Source organism: Vollenhovia emeryi, unplaced genomic scaffold, assembly GCF_000949405.1.
Source record: "Vollenhovia emeryi isolate VEMERY1.0 unplaced genomic scaffold, V.emery_V1.0 DF939189.1, whole genome shotgun sequence".
In the NCBI taxonomy this organism is placed as follows: Eukaryota; Metazoa; Arthropoda; class Insecta; order Hymenoptera; family Formicidae; genus Vollenhovia; species Vollenhovia emeryi.
The window spans coordinates 776,573-801,668 of record NW_011967177.1 but is presented as its reverse complement, the minus strand read 5'-3'; the positions used below and the strand labels follow the sequence as shown (position 1 = coordinate 801,668).

Genomic DNA, 25,096 nt, shown 5'->3' with positions numbered 1-25,096 from the left:
TATCGCCCAATTCAAGCGCGCGCCTAGCAACGCCAAACGCGGGACGGCCGCATCCCGCCGCGCGCTTGAATTGGGCGATAGGCCGGGCTAAGACAGGGACTTTTAATAATTAATAACTCGTAAACTATTGCGAACAGTGCAAAATGGTACAGGACTTTTCGACTCAGTTTAATCTGTTCTAGCACAAGGTAAATGCGAGATCTCACGTTCATCGTGGGAAACCCGACTACCGAGCGGGTACGCGACGTTTCTCTTTCCTCCTCGGCCGGGAATCTCCGGGTAATTTCGTCGTCACGGCGCGAGTCGTGCGCCCACATGCGCATCCGTGAAATTTTACCGCGCAATTTGCGGGGTTGAGAAGCAAACCGACACGTGCGATCGCGGCGCGACCTCGGCGCGGCAGCGCGCGCTTTGCCCATCGCCGCGATTGTATACGTCACGCGGCTGCCGCCTTATCGCGCTTCCGCTCACGTCTTCCTACGCCCGTATACATCGCGGCGCGGTGTTTCCACTTTTCTCGCGATCCTGGGCCGATCCTACCCGCAGGGTCGGCAGTTACGACCATTAAGGGCCCTTCCTCGAACCGGGAATGTTTAGTATCTCCAATAACGGAGCTTCGGCCGGCCAATTTAGATTCGGAGCTGCAGCCCCGATATCGTCCCGCATTAGTTATTTCTTCGCTCTCGTTTCTCTCCCCGTCGCCCCGACCCTCTCTGCAAATATGAAAAATAACGGGTCGGTGCCTCGACCGATTTCCTTCTCGCGATATTGCAATTTTGTTTCCGCGGGTCAACGAGGCAATTCGCCATCCACCGACGCCACCGAGAAAGACAGAGATAGCTAGATAGATAGAAATAGATGCATAGATAGAAAGAGAGGGAGAGAGAGAGATTCATCAACGTATTCGTGCGCGGCGCGCATTTTTTTCCGCGTGCAACCAGCCCGCGCTCGCGACAAAAATAAATTGGGGGAAATCGCCCGGCGGGCAAGCAAGCAAGGGAGGCGAGACGAAAAAAAAGAAACGGGGGGGCGGGGGAAATATACGTTTCGGGATGCGGGAAGTGAGCTTCTCGCGTGCGAATAGGCAATGCCAAATATTTGCCCGTAACAATTGCGTGTCGAAATACGAACGTGGTCACGTGCGCATTTCGACGGGCTCCGGTTTGCGCGCTCGAATAAAGGAAAAAAACAAAAAAAAACAACAAAGAAATAAATAGAAATATCGCGAAGACTGACACATTCCCAGTCGTCCGGAATTCGGCTGCAGATATTAAAAAATTTTCCGCGATTAACGGCTCGTGATAACGTCGATTGCGAACGGTGCCGTAGCAATCTCGGCGAGAACGAGAATGCGAGATGTAAATCGCGAATACGAGAGTCATGTCCGAGGAGATTCGAGGGGCAAATGTCGCGTGGTCGAAATTGCAGTCGTACGAGCTGCGCTCGTGGCGCGCCGCGACCGTCGCCGGGTCGCAAATGACTCGGAGGAGGAAATGGACGGGCGGAGAGAAACGTTCGATGCAACACACGCGCTGTGTATCGCTTATTGTCGGTACATGAATAATGTGAGGAGTGCGCGCGAAGATAAGACGCTCGGTACGAACGATACGCCGAACGATAAGCGCTACTTCGCGGTCGTAAAAGCGCTAGACAATGCATGCCCGCGGTCTCTCGCTCACGCCACCGTGTTGACGCCAGAAATTTATGCGCTCGACGATAACTCGAATTGCGATTGCGCCTCGCGTCGCGCCCGGTTCGATCTGCGTCCGAGAGCGATTTTTCTGCGCGCCGACGGACCTTGGCGCGATCGGAAGAATTGGAGAAAACGACTCGGTGTCGCGATCGCGGTTATAATCAAGACACGTTGTGATTCACTCGGCACGCATGTGAAGTCCCTGTGACCGATAAATGCAATCGTACTGCGCCGACTGCGCCGGCGTTATCGTTTGTGAGGAAAACGCGACCGCGCCGTGCACGCATCGCGTTCGGATTGCACTAGAAATTGACGCGACGTTTACAATGAGAAAAATTTCCATCGGATAAACCCGATTAAATAGTGTTTCCGATGGTTAATTTTTCCCATTACGCTTTTCGATTATATTATGGATACATCCGATGAAATTTATCTGATGAAATGCAGTTACCGATAAAATTTGATTGACAAACCGATCTTATTTTTCATCGGATATACAATTTGAATATACCCGTTTGTTATTATGTAACTGGATTATCCAATTATATTTAATCGACCATTTTTCTCAGTGTACCATTTGTAAAAAAAAAAAGTTAGTTTACCGAGTCATATTTGGCGCGATGTGCAACGCCAAAGAATCGAAAGCTGCTAAAGCAATTATCCAGGAGCAAACAATGGAGTACGGTTAACAATCGCGACGAAATAAAATCAAATCAATCCACTGCCGTTTCTTATTCACATGAAATGGAATTAATTTAAGAAGAGCACGACGCGAGCGACGAGTGAGAATTCTATCGACTTGCCGATTCGATATGACAATAACAAACATTTGTCCCGTGCGACAAGCGCGATACGAGTCTGGTTTAACTTCCCATTGAATTATTCATTAGAGAAATAGAAACCGAGTCCTTCGCGACGGGCGGCGCATCGTCGGGCCGGCGCGGCGCGCGACGTTTTGGAAAGTACCGGAAAGTGCAAGCTGGAAACGCATCGTTTCGGAACGTCCGATTGTCGCAAGGTGCGCAGATCCGAGCGCATGCACGAACGCGTCTCGTTTTTGCGTCTTATGTAACGCGATACGCAACGCGCGAGAGGAACGGGGCGTTTCTGCCGCGAACGGAAATCATATCCGCGCGTTACACGCGCGTTGCGTAAGAACCGTAAAGGAACCGGACGACGACGGCGACGGCAATGCGACAACGTAATCGTATCGGCGCGGAAGCACGGCAAGTATTACACGCGACATACGCAAACTTGAAGCGTTCGCGACCTTCGCGACTCATCTCTTTTCGATTATCTCGCGCCTGAATGCGGAGTAAGAGATCGAGCGAAGGAATCCAGAAACGGAGATTGAATCCGCCGCTGATCCTAAATATCTATTCTTTCCGAAGAATTCTAAAGACTATTTCTAAAGAGAAGGAGAGAGAGAGAGAGAATCGATCCAGATTACATAGAATGAGGGAACAATCTGGACATTTCGCACGCGCACACACAGAAAAATATTATTGTACAGTCAAGAAAAGTAATTACTCGGTTTATTTTATTCCGTTTAAGTAATAGTTTGCTTTAACAAAGAATATTTTCTTAATAATAGTTTTAAGATATACTTGTTACTAGTCTTAGAAAAGCTTGCCATCTTATACTCAAAGAAAGAATTTATTCTTCTTTGAAGAAAATTATAAAACTTATTGAAGAATTCCGTATGCTTCTTTTAATAAAATCAGAAGAAACAAAATTGTTTTGCTTCAAATAATTCTATGTATTCTTGTTTGAAATACTAGACTTACTAAGAACCAGAATATGTTTCGAGGAAATATAACACTTGCGACGACATTATGATAGATTTGCGGATATATAAACTTATCAAATACTTGGAACAAATAATCTTTACTTGCAGGTAGTATATATTTTTCTGCGTGCAGGCATTCACATGCGAGCGACTTTTACGATCTCTGAAGCCTGACTTACAATGCGCTCGTTGCGTCTAGAAACATTCTATTTTGTAGCCGATAAGTACGTTTAAAGAATTTGTGCAAGTTGATAAATATAAATCGTATGTTGTCGACAAAGTTTTAAAGCGTTTTAATGTACTTATAACGGAATGTTTCGAGACGCAAAGAGCGCATTGTAAGTCAGGCTTGAGGCGCCACCAGTGGAGATGCGAGCGTTTCGCGGTCCATCTCGCGCATATTCATTACGCTGTAGAAATTACTCGAGAGATGTCGACAATGTTACCAAAGGTTTGATCATTGTGAGTTGCTCAATATTCCAGGCGTTGTTGCAAAACTTAGATGCATGCCCACCCCACGAATATCGCTGTCGTCGGGCCGCTCGAGTGTCGGAAGCGTCGGCTTCGGCGAAGACCCCCGCGCGCGGCAATCTGACTCACGGACAGGACGAACAATCGCGCCGATATCTGCGCGATGTTGTTAAGACACGCGCGCGTAATTCGGACGTGACGCGAGGCCACGCTTGAGCGAGTACGCGCTGGCCATTCATGAAGTCCAGGCCCGAGGCGCGTTCTTCAAGCTTCGCTCGGCTCGGCTGGTTGCACGCGTACGCGAGAACGCGTCAGCTGGCCGGTCTGTCGGTCGGTCGGTCGGTTGGTCGGTCGGTCGGTCGGTCGGTCGGTTCACTCGATCTCATTCATTTGCCGGATAATCGTCGTGTTCCTGTTTGCAGCCCAGGGACGTGCCAACGAGCGAGTGCTCGCGCTCAAGGTCCCGGGATTCCGTCGGATAGATCGCGGAGCGGCACCGCCGCCCGTCATTGTTTTCTCGCTGTTGTTGCTGCACCGCCGGTTCTCTAAATAAGCGACGTTTGCCGTACAAAGTTGCTGAGTCGCGCGCTATTACGAAATGACGTAGCATTCTCTCGTCGGCCTCTCGTCACGATACGAGCGAGTCATCGAATTGCTCCGGCGAGATCTTACGAGGCTATTAAGCTCGGATGCGTTCAGCGTCCGTTGCATTCTGGGATTTAAACGGTACGCGTTCTCCACGTGGCGGTTAGATTCGCGATTGTGCCTTAAATTCGCGCTTCTGTTTCCGAGGGATAAGAGCTGTGAGGATTTTGATATATCGCAATCTTCATATGACGAGCAAGTCGTCGTATCACGTAGGATATCAAAATATGTCTCGCGTCCTTTACAAGCCGAGAATGAGAAGTAATTTTTATTGTGTCGGAAAAGAATTGTACGATTTTCTTGTAATTACGTTACGCAAAAAATCCCACTTTTTAATACTTATTTTGTATCTATTTATTCGTAAGCGTGAAATATATACGAGCCTAAACCTAACAAACTATCAACTTTACTTATACATTTGTCACTTTGTGTTTTTATGTTTCCAAAGGCTAGAAAAGTTGACGCCGCAAATTTCTAACATCCCAATTTCCTTCGCTAGCCGGATTCATTGTACAGTAATCGCGTTCTTCAACGATCCTCGAAGGAGGTCGAACCGGGGGACTTTACCATTTTTGCCGCGCGATACGTGGCCTCTCATGGCGCGAAATTAACCGATTCCGCGCGCGGGGCGGTGCGCGCACGGCGCACGTGTGCCCGTGCACGCGGGGGCCACGCCAGGCACCAGTATATTACCGGCGTATGCCGGCTCGGCCACGGTCATCTCGGGACCTTCTTGCGCAGCCACTCACACGCACGGCCCGCGTACGTTCACGAGGCGGATTACGCAACGGCGATGCAATTGCGAGCGTCGCGCGTAGACCGCAACGGCGCGGCGCGGCGCGGCGACCGGCGAGCTCCAACTCCGGCTCTCTCGCCTTCCCCGCGCACAACCTTTAATAGGACCCTCGCCATTCATGAACACGGGAATAACCCGGGCAGACTGAAGAAAATTTCGCAATTGTTGAAGCACCGCGTCCGCGCGGCGATGTTATTTCCGTAGCTTCGTTTTATTATTCGCGTCTCGACGGAAGAAAGGAGCCCTCGATGAAAAATACAAACGCCGGCCGTGTTGTTGTCCAGCAATATGCCCGTCATTTTTCAAGAGCGATAACGGACGGAACGATCCGTTCGTGTCGTTTTCGCGAAGACGCAAAGTGCGCGCGTATGTTAAAAATAGTTGGCTCGAAGCGGCTCTTGCATCGGAAAAATGCGGATTTGATGCATGGCTCGCCTCGGAGGAAGCGGCTAATTTATCGACGACGATTTGGCCGATTGCATACGATGAATACGAGAAACGCTCGCGCGGGAGATATCGTACTTATCGCGCGGTGAATTCATTTGCAAAATTAGGTTTTTTTTTCCCCCCGAGCGATTCCGAAAGCGTCCGGGGACGCGCTGACGATAAAAAGTAAAAGTGTTACAAGCGCGCCGACGAGACGATCCGTCGAGCGGTGATGTCGAGCGTAGAGGAATATAACAGCGCGCGATCATGCAGCAAACCTGAAATGCGATTATCGATTATTGGCGCGTACTTATCAGAGAGCAATCGAGCTCTTGACTCCCGTCGGCGGCGGCGGCGGCGGCGGCTCCCACCGAGGTCTCTCGCGAAAACGACCATGGCGAATGCCGTCGCTTGTCGCTTATGTAATTCGGAGCGTAGTATCGCTCTCGCGATTTAACGACGTTGATACCAACGCGCCACTCGGTATTAATCAAACGTTCTTTTAGCTCGGCGATCGATTAACGGCGACGCCTAACGTGATCTGCCGGATTTAAGAGCCTCTCGTTAAACATTCTGCATCGATTTAGGTTCCTACAGTTCGGTCAAATTGTGTTCTCTGCCAGTGGATTAGTTTCTGCCGGACTGTCCAACTAAGGGCAGTTTGTGTATGTTTACCGTGCGCCAAGGCTGGATTCACACCTGGGCAGAAAAGCAGAAAGCAGAACAGCAGAAGTCCAAATCGGAACCAATCCAGAACTGTCGCTGGTGGTCGACAGTTTCTACTTTCTGCCAGCGGAGTACGCTGTTTACTATCAACGCGATTTCCGATTGGCTTCTGCCTTCTGCTCTTATGCCTAGGTGTGAATCCAGCCTGAGACGACGGCCAGGTTATTGGAAGCAGCGACAAGAATGACGTATAAACAATTTGAATAACACAAAACGAATTGGTCCCTTTTTGCGCTCGCCAAGGCTGGGATTCACACCTAGGCAGAAAAGTAGAAAGCAGAACAGCAGAAATCCAATCGGAACCAATCCAGAACTGTCGCTGATAATCGACAGTTTCCACTTTCTGCCAGCGGAGTACGCTGTTTACTACCAACGCGATTTCTGATTGGCTTCTGCTTTTCTGCTTTCTGTTTTTCTGCCTAGGTGTGAATCCAGCCTAAGGCTATTCGAAGCAGAGACAAGATTGACGTATAAACAATTTATCTTGAATAGCACAAAACGAATTGGTCACTTTGGGTGACGTCAAGTTAACAAAAGATGTTATCCTTGACAACAATGGCGCTGAATGATTTTCGTTGTACCGCACTAACGCGGTATGAACGATGAGGTAGGAGGCGATGTGTCGCGCGGCAGCTAAAAAGGAAAGTTACCATTGGCATCTATGGACGTGTCACTTGACTCGCGCTAATAATCGATCGGTTGCCGATCGACCTTCGAACGTTTGAAATATTGCGCACAACGTACCTGCGGCAGTCCAATGCGTCCAAGGTTCCACGATTAGTGGGTCACAGTGTACAATGTGTCGTTTAGTCGAAGGATTGTTTGCGACACAATTGAACGTGACGGATTCAATTAACCAGTGCGAAATTGACGAAATTTGTATTCGATGACAATTTGGAAAAAAGCGCGAAAGCAGACCTCCATACGGAGAGAATCTGCTCCTAAAATTTGTCCTGAAAACTGCGTAATCGTGCGACAACGAAATGTATGGTGAAATTTGATAAAACTCTTACAAAGTTCTTCAAAATGCCATGTTGTCCTACAATCACATGATTTTCGGGATAAATTTTCATAGAAAATTCTCTCCGTGCATTACAACTAAAACGCGTGAGAATAAAATTAGCGGCGCGATTCGCTCAATATGTTAAATACTCATTTTTTAACTTGGCGATACAACGACATCGATAGATAAAACCGGCTGTTTCATCTATTCGATCTCTAATAATTGCACAGAATAATAAAGGCATACGAGAAATAACAGAAGTGTACGTTAATTGAAAATGTGTTGATCGTGTAATGTTTGTCGAATGCAGTTGAAAACAACGCAACTTTAATAAAATCGATGCGAGAAATTGCCATCGGGGACCTGAGCACATTGTTTTATTAGTTCGGAGAGAAATTTTTCTATTTCCTTTCCGAGGAACTTCAGTTTCCTAACTTTCTTTGATACACAAAGCTTGATGTAAAAACGACAAGTGTTTTGCACCAACGTGATAAAAGAGTTCGAAACTCTCTCTCTCTCTCTCTCGATCGCTTCATCTCGGACACGAAACTTTTCAGAGTCCCGACTCTGAATTCGCAATCAGATATAGCTTGCAAATGAGGTGAAAGGAGACAAAACGATATTATTCCGGTGAGAGATATATAAAAAGAGTTGCGCGATCGAAAGCGGACGCGATATTTTCAACTTCACCTCGCCAAACGATAACGGATCCCAGATCGACTAACGAATTCTTATTGAACGGTAGTCCGGCGGCCTTTTGGCCGGGATTGACTGTTATCAACACGATAAAACCCGATTTATTTCGCACGAGAAATAGATTACACTACTACTGTCGTTCGTCGTACCTCTCGGTGTCCGCCTGATGGCTTCTAACGATCCGTACGACGATATAAGTTGTATCGCGACGCGCCAAGTCGATCGCGATTATTCATTTGATCGTCGAAGTACAAATGCCGGCCTGTCAAAATGCTTCAGCGTGCGCAACTCTAATCAACTCACACTTTGCACCAATTAACTTCTACGCGTACCGTGTATCAATTGCAAATGTAACACGTAAATTATCGCGAGTATAACTTGCATATAAATCATAAATTACATTTACATTAAAATGTATCATATTATACAATTAATTGTTTATAATGTTACATTTCTAATTATTGACCAGTGAATTATTGACACAATAGCGCGATTGATGCCAACGGTAACGAAAATTAATGTAACACAGCGAATGTATTATGCAGACAGACAGAGAGCGGTAAAGTGTGAAAAATGGAGGCGTAATAAGGTAATCTAGTCACGCGTTCGTAACGAATGGACCGGTGTACGGGGGGGGGGGACATATATTTAATTGGCTAAAAACCGAAAGATTTTAATTAAGACGCATCGTTAACGACGCGACGGATCGAACATTCGCGTTCTCGCGTGAACGGCCTTGAGCTGGTGCACGCTTGCAGTCGTCCTGGCGATTATTTAACGCAACGGCATAAGCGTCGCCGACGTAACAACAGCATAATTTACGATGTTACGCTATAGCGCGGCGTGTCGCGTCCCCCTCTCCTCGGTATCGCCCGTCGCGCGACGTGGATTGGCGTCCTTGAATTTTTCCTTCCGGTCGCGTCATAAATTTTGACAGTAGGAAATAAGCCCGTGACGCGCGATGCGCCTATTGTTCAGCGCCCGCGAAAGGAAATTATGTCATTAGCTATGTGTTTCAACAATATTGTGGCAAGTACCGCGAGCGCACGTCCTCATAAAGCCAATTGTTTTCTTATTAGCCCCATCTTTTCCATCGCGCGCGCGCGCGAGCTATATCAAGTTCGGGATATGCAATCGTCCGCGGGAGAGAAAGGAGGCTCGAACTCGTCGATTTTAATCACAGTTAAGAGATCTATATATTCGCGCGTTTTCCAAACGTGTCACGACAATCCGGAATGTGCGTTACGTTTTTACAACAATTCCAATTTCTCGACGATGTCACAACAAATTTGACTCGAACGAATGTAAAGTCGAGGGGATTTTTTCGTATTCGTCACAGCTCGTTACGCGGGATAACGCGAACGTCATCTGATTCACGGCGACGGTGCGAAGTGTCGTTCAGCGCCTGAAAACGTGTCGCAAAAGGCAAGACTCTTTTCGATCCAGTGGAATAGTACTGGCAGCAGCCAGCCGCGATGTGCAATAAAGCGCAGAGCGATAAAAGCGGTGGCGGCTAGATAGTGGTGGAATAGTACCGGTAACGATTAGCCTGCCTCGGCAGTCGGACGCGGTATCTTAATTCAGCGTAACGACATCGCTTATTACGAATTTTCTTACGATGGCACGTTTTCACGCGACGTTTTCCATAATTATCCGCCGCCCATTACACAATTTCCAGGAGACGCTCGTAAACGGTTCATATAAATCCGGATCTTAACGACGCTCTTAAATCGAAATTAATTCCCCCACGCAGCCCGCACGCCCTTAATGTTTACGACACGGCGATTACACGGTGGGGAATCGCGAAGGCTCTGAAACATTTTTTTCATCGGGCCACTTATTACGGTTTGCGACACGCTGGTATGCGAATGTTGCGGAGTGAAAAAATGCAGTGGATATATTCGTCGCGGTATCTAATCTTCCCCCTTCAACGCGATCGAAATACTTTCTAACGATTGTCCCCGATGTATTTTTAATCGACTTACTTTGGACACGAGGTCGTACGTAATTAGAGATAAAATGACGGACAACGTGGCGCTACACTTGTCACGTCGGCAATTTCTTTGCCGTATATTAATCTGCATGAACATGACACTGCGAACAGAATGGCTCGTGTTAATAAAAATGTATAAGATTCGATAAACCAGTGGCCAACGGATAGCTCAAAGTTTCAGGTGCTTTACATACTGTCAGTGGGGGATTAATTTGACGCGTCAATTGATATGGGAAGACTCGAAATTTAATGAATCTGTCATCACGCCCGCATAAATAAATTTTCCATCAAATCAACGAGTTGATTCGATCATCGAGGCGGACACTCGAAAAAATGTCTTACCAACGCAGGTAGATTTCGAAGTATCGCAACAAAAATTTATCGCCATTTTTTCGGATCTGTTAGAAAATTGTTTGTAGCCCGCAAAATTTATAGCAGCGACCAGTAATACTTTCTGGAAAGTTTAGGTTTCACGACTATAATAATCTGTGTAAGGGAATATACACCCACAGAGAAAATTTCCGGATCCAATGCTACTACACTTGAATGTATCATAAAATAGGATCGATATAGCGCCAATCATATTTATTCTAGAGAAAGGAATATTTGAATGAAAAATTCTAAAATCTAGACTAAAATGTATCGTCTTTTGTCGAATATCGTGGTGCCAATTTCGTGCGTTGTAAGATGAGGGAAAATTTATTGTAAACGCAAGAATGTATAGACTTACATTTATATAAGTTACTCTTGTCTCAATATAGTAAGTCTTTTTTAATTCGACAGAGGAGAATAAGAATTATTAATTTTATCTTGATATTGTCTTGTTTTTATACTAAATGAGACTGTGAGAAATATAAATGCGTCAAGAATATTTTCTGTCTCGGTAACAGAAATTCTTTCTGAGGGTGTAACTGGTGGGCGCCACAGGAAGACTTTCTTCCTAACATTCGCTAGCAGCTCAGGGAGAAATTCTGTTTCTGTCATTTAAATTGACCAAATACAAAACATATGCGATTTCGCAGTATTGGCTATTCATTTATGTACCTCAGTTACCTTTTCGTACCTAGAAACTTGTCGCTGCGGTTGCAAATAATTTTTTTCACCGCGCCTTAAAAAATGTTTCGGTACCGAAAATTGTACGGCAAGCCAGGCGGACTTGCGATTGGTCATTCGAGCGTATTGTCGTGCCGAGAGAAGAAGAAGAAGAAGAAGAAAAGGAAAAGGAAGGAGAAAAAGACGGTTAAGAGAAAGAAGCAGGAGGCGGTCGTTCAAAGTGAACTACAGCCAAGAGCAGCGGTGTGGCAATCGCCGCGTTCTTCAACGCCTCTACCACAGCTCGACTCCTCCGCTCTAACCGTTTTAATTTAAGACCACCCCTTCAAATGTCACGAATACGCATTCCGTTCCGCGCCGCCTCGCTGCGAGATTGAAAACATCGCTTTCATGTAGGCACCCGCTGTTGTCTGACGATTGTGCGTCGATGTTTCTCGCGTACCCCGACGCTTTCTGCCCTCCAACCCCCGTCAAACGCATCGCGCGCTAACAAAAGCCAGATTCCGCTAATTTGTTTTTGACCACGGCCTCGCGGGTCTCGCGGTCTCGCTGCATGAAAACACGGTCCAGTCGTCACATCAGCGTTTCTCAAACACGTTGGCCCTACGCGCCACCCCCGAAAACGTAAAAGGAGTAAAATTAATACTTTGCGACCTTCGCCTGCGAAACTCCAATAGAGTGCGGGGCTACTTTGCAAGAATATGCTTTATTTAAAAATTAATACTTTACGACCCTCGCCTGCGAAACTCCAATAGAGTGCGGGGCTACTTTGCTTTAAATGCTTTATTTGTTTTGCAGGCTTTAAGCTGTTTTCCGCGACTTCTCTGGTACGTTACGATGTACCACGACCTCCGGTTTGAGAGAAGCTGGTCTACATTAATGTCAGAAAATCTCTTTCGCGAGGTCGTATCTCGATTTTACACAATTTCCGCTTTTTCCGCTTAAACGCTCATTCCGATGCCAAATGGGTGTTTGAGCAGAAAAATTGCGTAAAATCGAGATACGATCTTGCGAAAGTGATCAGTCGAAATGTCTCATAAAACTCTCGACGAGACGCGCAACGTGCGGATGAGCAGCGCCCCAGCAATTGCGATTTAATAATCAATTTCACCGCAATTCGTCACTTAGGTCGAATGCAAAAAAAAAACGTAATTAACAATTACGATGCTAACGAGAGACGGGTTCGTTAACACGCCGGTGCGTGCTCGAGGCGTCTATCGACGTCTACGGAAAAAAAAATCCCTTTGTTTTTTACAAAAGCGCAACGAACTCGGATGAACGAGCGAGCGACGAGAGAGGCAGGTACATTTTGTTCTGTCGGATTAAATGGTGCACGTGATGCCAAAACAACGCTGCTACTACTTCTGGGCATTTTAATAGGCTTAAGGAGAGACTCGAGAAATCTCCGAGCTTCAGCGGGAACACGCCCGGCGAAATTCGTGCCGATCCCTTTTAATCGTGTTTACGAGCGTGTTCTCTCTCTCTCTTTCTCCTCTTCTACCCCTTTCCCTCCCCGCCCCCCGCGCTCCTCGTTCCTTCACGCGCGAAGCGGAGGTGCAATTTCCAGTTACGAGCGAGCGCGACTGACGAGAACTCCTCGAGGACTACGTTAACCTTGTTGCCGTTACCCGACGGCGTAAAATATAGCCGCGCCGAGCGAATTAGAGCGAATATATTTTTCTTTTTTTCTTTAGGGCACGCTTCGTGACCGCCGTCACTTCTGCGAAAGTTGATGGCCCGGCGGAATGGCGATGCGCACGACGTCCGCAGTAACTCGCTTAGAAAGTTCGTCCGCGACCGCACCGACGTATGCAAAAATACGGACGACGACGACGGCGACAAACAGGCGCGGAAAGAAATTATTGCAGAGACGTTGTTTCAAAGAACATCGTCGTTAAATGTCGCAAATGGAGCAGTGCCTGGCGATGTTTAAGACGGGATGGAAACCGAGATACCGAAATAGAACTGGAACTTTCTTTGAGAAAAAAAAAGACAAAAAAACCCCCCCACGAAGGTTGTGAGAATTTGCGCGCATGCGAGACGGGTCATGCATTATTTATGTTTACAAGAATATAACGCGTATCTCGCGTGTCCACTCTTTCCCCTATCTTTGACCGATAGATAACGCGCCGCTCCGCTCGTCCGTCCGATCAAATCGCCGCCGCGCGAATTGACAACGGCGTTCGCTATCTTTAGAACGTTCGGGCAACGCCAAAAAACGTCCGATCCAAAAATCCCGATCGATCCGGCGCGACGGCCCGGCTGCCGTCTGCCGCGTTTCCGCGCGCGCGTTCCCTCGAAGCCGTAATAATGACGAAACGCACCGCCGAGTGCCACGTCGACCCACATTTATAAATAGAGAGGTCTCATCTCCGACGAGGCGAAGGTGCGCGTCGTGTGTCATCCCAGGAATATCACGGCCGACCGAGTGACCGGCTGTGCCAGCGTGAATGAGACTCCGCGCGCGTGCGTGCGCGCGCGCCGTGTGTGCGTGCGCGGCATGCAATGCGGGACTTAGCTGGATATGTAAGAATTCCCCTTTACTAGCCGCGATCGCGCAGCCAGTCTATAATTATTAACGCCTAAATATTTCATATTTTAAATTCATTGCGAAAACTATTACCTCAGCCAGGGTTTGAACCTGGACCTCCCTCTCGCTAGGCGGGCGTCTCAACCAATTCGACCACCGAGGCATATGGAGACATTCGTTTTTTTTTTAATTTAGCATATGAAATATTTAGACATTAACACATTGTCACGGCTCTTACAAGTGAACCCACCCAAGTCGGGATACGCCGATTTTTATGAATGTTGAATATGGTGTTTTCCAGCTCAAAATAAGGGACACGTATTTTTTTATACGTGCCCGTACGCACTTTTGGGGGGGGGGGTGAAATACCCCTTTGAAGAAAATTTGATTCTCTTTCTCGGGGCGAATATTGACGAAAGTGTAAGAGCTAGAAAAAGCTATTTCAATGAACGTTGAATGGTTTCAATGGTACTTTAAAACTATGAGCAAAAAAATATTAAATTCTCTTTTCAAAATACGCCCACCACTCAACATTTCTTATTAAAATTTTGAACTTTATTATATACGGTTGAATTCGTAGTAAAATAAGTTTTAATTTGGTGCTAAAACATTTTCAAACTTGTAATAAAAAATATTGAGTGGTGGGGGTTTAATTTTGAAAAAAAAATTAAAAACTTATTGCTCAGTTTTAAAGTACCATTGAAACCATTCAACGTTCATTAAAAATATTTTCCTAGCTCTTGCGCTTTCGTCAATATTCGCCCCCCCGAGAGAAAATCAAATTTTCTTCAAAGGGGCATTTCACCATCTAAAAGTGCGTATGGACACGCATAAAGAAATACGTGTCCCTTATTTTGAGCTAAAAAACAACATATTCAACACTCATCAAAATCGGTCTGTCCCCACTTGGGTAGGTTTACTCGTTAGTCCTTTATTCCTTCGTGTTTATCACATTTGAGCCATACGAATGTTATTATTTCTATAATTATTAATATTTCCAGTTAAATTAACAGCTATACTGCGGAAGTCGCACGGTTTAAATTGGACGAATTCCGTCTCGTATGAGCGACAGCCGCGAATTCGCCGTGTAAATCCGGACGCGCGCGCGAAATCCACGGCGTGAACCCCGTGAAAAATCGAGCGGTCTGCGCAAAAACAATTCCGTAACGGAATGCGTAACGCTTCTGTTGTCTTTGGCTATGCCGCGACGATTACATAACGAGCGCGGCGAAAGAGACTCGGCACACGATCGTGGGCCACGCTGAGAAACACTGATGTCACGAACAAACATTAATTATTGTCCTAACTATCGCATATCAAGAATATCGAGCAGTCGCATATCTAATCGAAATGACGTAATGTTCTATTATACTTCCCGAGTCGAATATATTGGCCTCAGTTTAGCCTCGTATAATTTTTGAATATGAGCAATGAGGTCGAGCTAAAGTCTCTGTGTCGGAGAAAATAATTGAACTTTTGACCTCATACAGGCCTGGAAAGTGTCGTTATTTTCCTTTTAGGCCTGGTATACAATACGTCGTATGTCAGCGACATACTTAGGCCCAATTTCCCTAAACGTCGTTTAACTTTGAACTTAGTTTAATTCATGTTTGCCTCTTTCTAAAGTAACAGTTGAAAAGAGGCAAAGAACGAATTAAGCTAAGCTTAAAGTTAAACACCGCTGGTGAAACCAGGCCTTAGCAGTGAAGAGACTAGTGCGAGTGCAATCAACAGAGGTTCAGTAGATCCTCTTCGGCCTAATCGAATGTCGGATAAACATCTCTACTTGTCCCTCTCACATTTAACATAATTAACATCAAGAATTATTTGACGCCAGTACACGACTAACAATAATTCAGCTTTCAATCGACCATAACTGGCAACGTGTTTTTAACACAGAAAATTTATTGTGAAAAATATTACCTCAGGGTTTGAACTTGGACCTCCCTACACTCTAGGCGGGCGTCTCACCAATTCGACCACTGAGGCTGTTACATGCCTAGAGTGTCGGGAGGTCCAGGTTCAAACCCTGGCTGAGGTAATATTTTTCGCAATAAATTTTTAAAAACACCCTGCCAGTTATGGTCGACTAAAAAGCTTAATTATTGTTAATATAATTAATTGAACGACCAGGTATACAGAATAAGTCCATAATCATTTCTCGCTACGTCGCGGGACATCGCGAGGGTGCGCGCGTCCGTCCGTCTGAGGGTACATCGGAGAGAAGATCTTTCGATCTCCTCCGTGTAATAAAAGCGAACGCGTGCCAGCTCCCGCGGCACTTTGCGCGCGCGGCGACGCTGGCGCGAGAAATGCCACTACGGTGATTTATTGTCGCGCCGCGGGGACATTACGGGTCCGCTTGGCGATACAGCTGAAATTTAAATCGACGTGGTGTGTCGTAACGGCCGCGAGACCCGCGAGCATCCACGGCGGATTGGGGAAGAACGACCTCGCCGTATTATTAGCGGCATTATTATATATCTGCATTACGTGACGGTGTGTACGCGCGTCTCTACAACGCTGCGGCGTCGCGCCTCGTTCCAATCGCGTGCGTTGTAAACTTTCCAAGTCATTGCCGGTGGACGAGGCGCTAGGTCTCGCAGGCGTGCTTCGCGGATTTGTAGAAAGAATCCCCAGGGCGAAACGCTCGTTAAGACGATAGAGATAATAAAATAAAGATGAGAAATAGATACACTGAGAAAAATTTCCATCTGATAAACCAAGTAGTGTTTCCGATATAGCGATCTTTTCCGATCACGTTTTCCGATTGAATTATGGATACATCCGATAAAATGTGTCCGATGAGATGCAGTTACCGATGAAATTTGATCGAAAAACCGATCATATTTTCCATCGGATATACAACTTGATCGGATATATCCGTTTGTTATTATGTAACTGGATTATCCGATTATATTTAATCGGACTTTTTTCTCAGTTTACACTGAGAAAACTTTTAATCGGATAAACCAATTAAATAGTATTTCCGACGGTTAATTTCTCTGATTACCTTTTATGCATACGTCCGATGAAATGTGATCGAAAAACCGATCATATGTTTGATCGAATATATCCGTTTGTTATTATGTAATGGGATCGTCCGCTTGTATTTAATCGGATATTTTTCTCAGTGTACTTGTTTCATTACTGTGTTTGATCACTCAATGGACGAATTGTCTGAAAAATGATTCCTAATGAATCGTGGCTGCATTTACTTTGACCAATTTTATCTCCCTATGCTCTTCATACAAACAGCGAAATTTAATATTGTAGCGTCAGGAAAGGACACAAGTTATTGAACGTTGAACGAACGTTAAATTAAAAAAAAAAACGTACTGTTTACGTACGATCTTTTTAAATCTTGAATTTTTAAAGCTTTCCATGACATTACATTTTGCGATAGTACACTGAAAAAAATGTCCGATTAAATATAATTGAATAATCCAATTACATAATAAGAAACGGATATATCCGATGAAAAATATGATCGGTTTTTCAATCAAATTTCATCGGTAACTGCATTTCATCGGATGTATCCGTAATTTAATCCGAAAACGTGATCGGAAAAATTAACCATCAGAAACACTGTTTAATTGGTTTATCGGATGGAAATTTTTCTCAGTGTATGAATTGGCGGAAAATTGCAACCGTAGTTATAGTTACATATTGTAAAATACTTGTATCTTCTATTAAACGCATCAATTACGAACTTCCTAAATTCGTCGATTTATGTTCAGATAGAGAACGATTTTGTGTAGAAAGGAATAAAGTTGCAATTATAATTATCAATTAAAAACTAGTCCAGTACGTTTCATTTATTTCTATTTTTCGTCCGCTTTACGGAAGCACGCACGAATTTTTATAGAAAGAAAAAGTTTATTCTAGATAAAACAGTTGATTTCAGTGAATTCAAATTTTCGGTTTAATCTATGAGTATCGATCGGGATGGATTTCGCGCTGAAATACACGTTGATTCTACCCCAGCCGGTTGTCATCGCGATTATACATTGGCAATGTTGTTTTTGCTTCGCTCGCGTTTTTCTGCATTGTGCGTGTGTCAGATGGGTCATCGATTGTCTGCCGCTCCGTTAACGTATGCGCCACAGGCTTAACGTGGAAGTGAAAAATACCATCTGGAAGTCAGCCAGTGAGACTATTTCCAGAGAGCAAGTGGCATAAATAGCGTTGTTGTGGCGAACGGATGCTCGTAGTGGCCCTCGTGCAAAGTGAGAAATTATAATCAGCGAGGTACCAAACGCGACTGTACTGGTATTAAAAAAAAACAGGTGCCGCGACACGTGATTCAGGATGTGCCTTTAGATGAGGAGTAATGCATGAGTATTGATGTAAAATTGTCACAATTGTAATTTACATATGTAACAACGCAGACTAATTTAATGCTATACTTTAAGCTGAATTAAAAATTTAAATTTAACTTCTTAATTGAAATTAAAACGTTATAGTATTTATGTCCACTTAATAAACCTGTGGAGTCCAGATTACAATTTGAAATGTATAATTGATAAGTTGCTAACTTTGACAAATTAAATTAGCGAATTAATTGAGCAAATTAAAAATCCCGTTAGCATCTCGCGCTCTTTACGAGAGGCAATGTATGCTCGCGCTAACTGCACCTACAATCTGCTCGTACTCGTCGCGATAATTTGCCCAAAGTATAAGCAAATATCGTCGCGGACATGCGGTGGCCCATGCGATTTAAATATCATACTTTTGTCACTGATAAGCGGCATACGATCGAGCTCATAAATCCTGCTTATCAACCGAATGTCAAGTTGGTCAACTGGATTTGCGGTAGACCGAGATCAATGGTAATGTCCCGCTGGCTAAACGTTTTATCAGGAATCGATAAATTGATACCAGAGGCGCGCCATACTACGCTTTACTTCGCAATCACGCTGCATTTTCATAATTGCAAATCGGTCTTATCCGATGTCGTACTTTTTCTTCCTGCGACACGAAAGGGAAAAAAATCACTATCGCGAGCTTGTCCCGACGGCGAGCACAAGAGGTGCCGTTTATCGCGATAATCGCGAATTCAAATCGGCGATACCGGCTGCACATTTCCGAGAAGAGATCGCAATGATAAACGCTAATGTGTATCATTGTGATCTCTCCGCCGGGATTTACATAACGTGAAATAAATCCGCGCCGACGCGATAGAGACGAGCGCTCATGAGCGCACCACGAGCACGCCAAAGGTTAATTGCGAGGCTTTTCCGTAAGATCGCCGTGTATTTCGTTATCTTGTAGGAAGCGCGCGCGCGCACGCGCGCGCCGCATTCCGTCACCTGAGAACACGAGATCGAACGCGAGAGAGTCTCGCGGGTCTCTTTGTACACGCGGCGCATTCACGCACGCGACGCCGCGACGCGGCTATTCCATTATCTGCGGCAGGAAAGTTACCTTATTGTTCGCCTGTAGAGATCTGCCTCTGTTCTATTCTTGAGTTTCGAGCACGTCCTTCAGCTGCAAGCATACACAAAGAAATGCTGGTTATATATTTGCGGCGTTAACACGTTAAACTGCAATATCGATTATCAATCGCACGCATGAGCTCGCGAATCGATTCTTACCGCGGCGGAAACGAACCGCGGCACCGCTTAATAAAAGAGCGCAATTATATCCACCTTATGCACCGCCAGAGATTTTTTACAAGACACCATAAATCCCCGAGATTTAATCCCCGCGGTTTTTCCCCTCCCCGCCGGCGTCATCGACAAACTCGACGAGGTATTCTCGTTTGCTCGTAGCAGCCGACCAATTCCAAGCGTGTGCGCCAGATTCTCACGAGGGTAGAGAGAAGTTTTGCCAAGACATAACAAATAACATTTGTTGCACGCTGTTCAAAATTGCAACAGACACCGCGGAGTCGCAAACTATTTCACTTTCGAGAACTGCTAGCTGTTTAAATTGGATCGAGCGAGTCAATATCAAAGAATGCGTAAAGTTCCTTCGAGCCATTCGACAAGAATGGGATAAAGTTGCTTAATCGCGGAAAAACGCCAGACGCGGAACGCGCGGAAAGCGAATAATTATCGCGGCCGTGAACCCCAAGCGAGTCGTCAAGTGTTATTAGTAAAGTTCACAAGTTGAAGTTCGTGCGACCAGTGCGTGCGTAGTCGCGTGTTGCGGCTACCGAAGCTGTTTACGCGATATACATATTTGTACGAGTGACTACGAAACATTCGTGCCGATCTTGGAAATTTCATATTTTCGCTCGTCCCTCTTTAATTTCTTTCCACGAGATTCTTGTATCGTATTTTAATCGATGTGCGATATTACAAAACGGCACTGCACGGAGAGAATTTTCGTTTCAAGTTTACCTTGAAAATCATGTGATCGTGGGACAACATGGCATTTTGAAGAACTTTGGGAGTTTTCTGAAATTTTGCCATACATTTTTTACTAATAAAATGTTTACTGTGTAATTGCTAGTAAAATGTATGGTAAAATTTTAAAATACTCTCATAACGTTCCTCGAAATGCCATGTTGTCCCTACATGATTTTCGGAATAAGTTTTAAGGGAAAATTTTCTCCGTGTGTTTATTAATAAATTTTAATTTTAGTACATAAAAGTGATGCTGGAAAAAGTTTCAATATTCTTCGAAAGAAGAGTTTTTACACTTGTCACCTTTTGTCTCAAACAAGTCTGTCACACTGGGTCAATTTGATCCAAGCCAATTCTCATGATAAAAAAGACATTTAAAGTAGCGTCATGTTGAAAAATTTAAAATAGGCATAAAAATATAAATTATCACTAAATGCTTGTAGTATCATCTTAAGAAACTTAAAAGATGTCTTTCGCCAAAGTCAAATTGTAGATCATTTTAACCTAGTGTGACAACACCAAGTGTTAAAAATAGTTTTGGAATTTTACTTTCATAATAATTTAATTTTAACAGTACGCACATTCACGCACATGTACGCTCTTACCTTCTAAAAACTTGCGAAAGATAGAAATTCGGCAAAATATAGAAAAGAAATTATTGACACAGGTTTCTCAATGTGTACAGTGACATACATCGCGCGTACGTTCTACTCGTTTTCGATTTTACGACTTCCTTCGCGAAAGCATCAATAGTGATTCAGCGCCGCGCGTGTCAATATAAACAATAGTCTTCCCGCTTATCGCCTGTTTGCGCGCATTACTGGGCATTTAGGAGGAGCAGGTGATGCGACGAGGCTGCTAAAAAACAACGGCGGGTCTTAATGCGCCCTCGTGACGTTCGCACGGAGGAATGCCGTAATCTCCGTCCGACGGGTCGTCGAGGAAATTTTGCAAAATACGCCCGTGAGTCACGTTTCCCGCGCGGACGGCTGACCTGATCCAATTTCGAAATAATCCCCGAAAGAAGGAAAAAAAAGAGAGCTCGCGGCCGCGCGACGAAATGCAATTGTGGAAGGGGAAACAGCCCGCCGCGAGATTCCGAAATAACGTACGCACCCGCGCCTAACAATAAACGCTCCGAGACGCACGAGTGCGTCACATCGTCGATTATCGACGCGCGCACACTCTCCGCTCCGGGACGCTTTTTAAGGGGATCCTAAAACCGTCTGTTTTATCGACATTTTTTGTTAGAAGTAATCTTTTAATTGGCTTCATAGTAATGCGAAACTCTTTTACGAAATTAAAGTACGCAGCAAAATCTAAACTATGCTGGTCGACATTATATCAAAAATTTTAAATTTCACACCAATATCTTTTTTATTAGACTTCTGAACTGAGTGTTTTAAGTATGAACATGTTCTGCTATGCGGTCCGCAACTTATCCTGGTATTATTTTGTGCATAAAAGCTAATGAAAAGAATTACAAGCGCAAGAACGACATTTGACTGTGTCGGTAAAAAAGATGGCTGAGGGATCCCCCTTTCTCGTCGCGCACGATATGTCTCCGCTTCGTTTTCGGCGAGACGCTATGCCAGGGAATATTTTCGTACGATCGATATTCTAAAATCGTAGCCGAGCACTCGACCGACATACAACATCGACGACAATACCGAGATCGATCTGCTCGAAACAAATAGGAAGTCGAGCCACGTCGTTGATGTAACAGCGCGCCCGATCACTTTCGTCGCGCGGAGTTCCGGGGGTTTCATGCAAAGTGGCCAACGATCGCTTTCATAATCGAGCGAACGCGTTACCACCGTCGTGATGCATTTCTTGCTAGGCCAGGAGTTTCGAAGCGAGTGACACGGCGCGCGGGAAAGTGATCGGCGGTCCGTCCGTCAATAAAGCATTGTAGAATGTTCTTTTTTCTGCTGTCGCCGCGCGGTGTGATACAATCGTCTGTCGACAGTCATCGTCCGATTGGACAATGGACTTCGCTCTGGGCCTGCGAAATAATTTCATTTGTACCACGAAATCGCGTTTTCGCCGGCGAAAAAGGAATTATCATTTCCGCCTGCCGTTCTTATCTGCCGTTCTTTCGCGCGGATAACGCAAGGCCGATCGACAATCAGTCTTCGACGACAGGCTCCGTTATAGGCTAATCGTGGACGCTAACAATAAGTAATACAACGATCTAAAGTGGAGGGAAAAGAAACGTGATGTACGAAACACAGTGATAAAATGCAAATAACATAATAGCGATCTGAAACGTCGAATCCGTTGTAATCCAATAATATTGTCCGAGGCAATTATAAGAAAATCTCTTTGCGTAACGGGTATGAAATACGGGAAAGTCGCGGATTTTATTCTCGTGCGGCAACAAATCACGACGGACATTCGCAACAGCGGTCCGAAGCGGTCGCGTGCAGGCTCGCGGGCGAAAACGCGAGAGCGATCTCGCGTAATCAACTTTCTCGCACTCGAGTCCTCCAGGGTCAACGGTGCGTGGGGCGGAGGCAAAAGAGGCCAACCACACAGGCGTCCAAAGCTGGTCCTCGGCAATAAGGGAAAGTACAAGAGGCTCTTGACGGAACGACCCTTTAAGGAGCGCGCAGTTCCGACCGAGGGCAGTTCCGACGGTGGCGACAGGGAGGAGAACGAGGAGAGACATATTGATCGTACGGAAAACATTCGCCCCAGAAACGGGATCCTCTCCCGCATCTCTCTCGCCGGGGTGGCGGGAAAGAAAAGAAAAGAAGAGAAGAGCAAAAACACGAGGACCGGGGTTGAATCGTATAATATATCTCGCGAGAGAATTTATTCGAACCGAGCCGAGTATCGACGTGCCCGAATCAAGACGCTCCGACTACGTCCGTCGTGATTTAAATCAGCTCGTCGAAATCTGTCGTGAGCGAGGGCAATCTAACAGAGGAGGTATTTGCTCGAGAAAATTGCGACACACACACACAAATTGTACATAATGGTTATTGTAGGGTGGCGGAAAAAAATGAGGAAACAAAGCTCCGCTATCAACATTACGAATATCTCCGTGGAAGTGATTCTGAGTCGAGTGCGACCTGGAAGAAACAGATTCCCCCTTTTGTTACAAGCTCCCCAGCCCGTTACGTGCGTTGCTGCTCCGAGATGCGTCCGACGAGCGCGATACAATTAACCGGCGCACAAATTGGTGTAAGGTGGCAGAGGACGATCCGTAAACGCTTAAAGACTGTCTTAAGGCATGTGTCCACGATGTTAGAACTTGGTCCAAGTTCTGGTTCCGAGAAACGTGTAGCCATTCAACTTAGCTACTCCATAAAAGCTGCAAGTTGATTGACTACACATTTCTCGAAACTAGAACTTGGACCAAGCATTGCGGACACAGGCCTTTGGTCGTAGGCGTAAGGCCCGAGCGGGGACTAGGGCGTGGCGAACGGGGCACTTGTCTCGCGTAAAAAATTTGTAGGGGCGCAAAAATGGCAATACAAATTTTTATTAGATGTTCTAATAAAATTAATATTAATGTATTGAATATAACCAATTAAAATTATTTTTATTACATTTTATATGTCGTATATAAAAGAAGTATTTTTTATTACTAAGGGGTGCACTTTTTTCTATGTCCACGGGCACCAAAATATTTAGTCCCAACTCTGCGTAAGGCAAGAAAAAACGTAAGTCGTGAAAGGCTATTGTATTACGTTTTTCTTTGCCTTGCCTTACGTCTACGACTAAGACAATCTTAAGCGTTTACGCATCGTTCTCTGCCATCAGCGTAAGGGCCTGAGCAGAACGGCTGTCTTGCATTCTTAAGTCACAAGACAGTTATTGTGCGTTACTTTAAGGCCCGGTCTACAATGAGTCGTTAGTCAGAAGTCAGAACCGTCGGTCCTTTTTCTTCCACCCAGAAAGGAAAAGGATCGACATGCAGTTCCGACTTTTGACTAACCACGAACAACTCATTGTAGACCGGGCCTTAGGCAAAGATTTAAAACATAAAAACGTTGTCTTAAGAGTACAAGGCAGCCACCCTGACTCTATCTTAGATACGACCACGCGCACCCCCGTCCCGAGTGGCCCAGATATCGCACGCGTGCGGGCGAGAGGGGGAATTATGAGGAATCGTTAAGGGTGTTCATGTCGTATTTAGACGTGCGGACGCGGAGGTCGTACGAGGGTTGAATCTCAAGGACACCGGCGGTGACGTAGCCGAGGGAGGGTGGTTGGTCTATTTTAACGGACGGACATGGGTGATCGATCGCGCGGGCATCGTACCAACCGCCACGAAAAGCGCCGGGGGCGGCGGAATATTTCGTAGCTGCTCCTGCTGCGCTATCGCGATCTTCCATTTGCCCGTGTGGCCGCTCTTATTCGCAATTTCGGGTCGTGGCACGCGAGGTTATTGAACCGCCTTCGGTCACGGTGCCGAGGAGAGTAAGTTTCACTGCCGTCGAGTTTAAGTTCCCCGTCCGAGCCGAACACGCCCGCGCATCAGCCGAAATTGATCGGAATCGCGAAATTAAACCTGGAGCGGTTGGCCGCCGGCAACTCGACTCCGCGTTGCACGTCGCGCGGAAATTCTCCATTATCTTGTACGCAAACTATTGAGGTTCATTATTCCAATATCTGATATTATGTAGGAAACGATACAGTTAAGTAAATATAAATGTACGACGGATAATAATGGTTATAGGGAATGTTCTGGGCCGCCCTTTATCTACAAAATTCTTTGATCAACTGCGTAAGACGTGAGCAGTTTGAGTTGATTAGACTTTGCTACACATTCTGCACATTTAATACTTAGCACAAATGTACCATCGCAATTCGATCTATGTAAGATAAGACACAAAAGTTTAGAATATGAAAAGCAAATAATGAAAGAAAAGTAATAAATTAAAGTTTGATTAGACTTTCCCGCACATTCC

General features: G+C 45.4%; 1 protein-coding gene across 5 annotated transcripts in view; it reads right to left on the bottom strand.

The window, feature by feature from the left end:
* LOC105562410 (protein Tob1-like) overlaps positions 1–25,096 on the bottom strand; it is a 120,828-nt gene that overhangs the window by 43,499 nt on the left and 52,233 nt on the right. For all 5 annotated transcript variants that reach the window (XM_012013227.1, XM_012013225.1, XM_012013229.1 and 2 more), the window contains exon 2: positions 19,249–19,311. The gene's annotated coding sequence lies outside the window, so the exon portion shown is untranslated. The remainder of the gene's footprint in view (positions 1–19,248; positions 19,312–25,096) is intronic.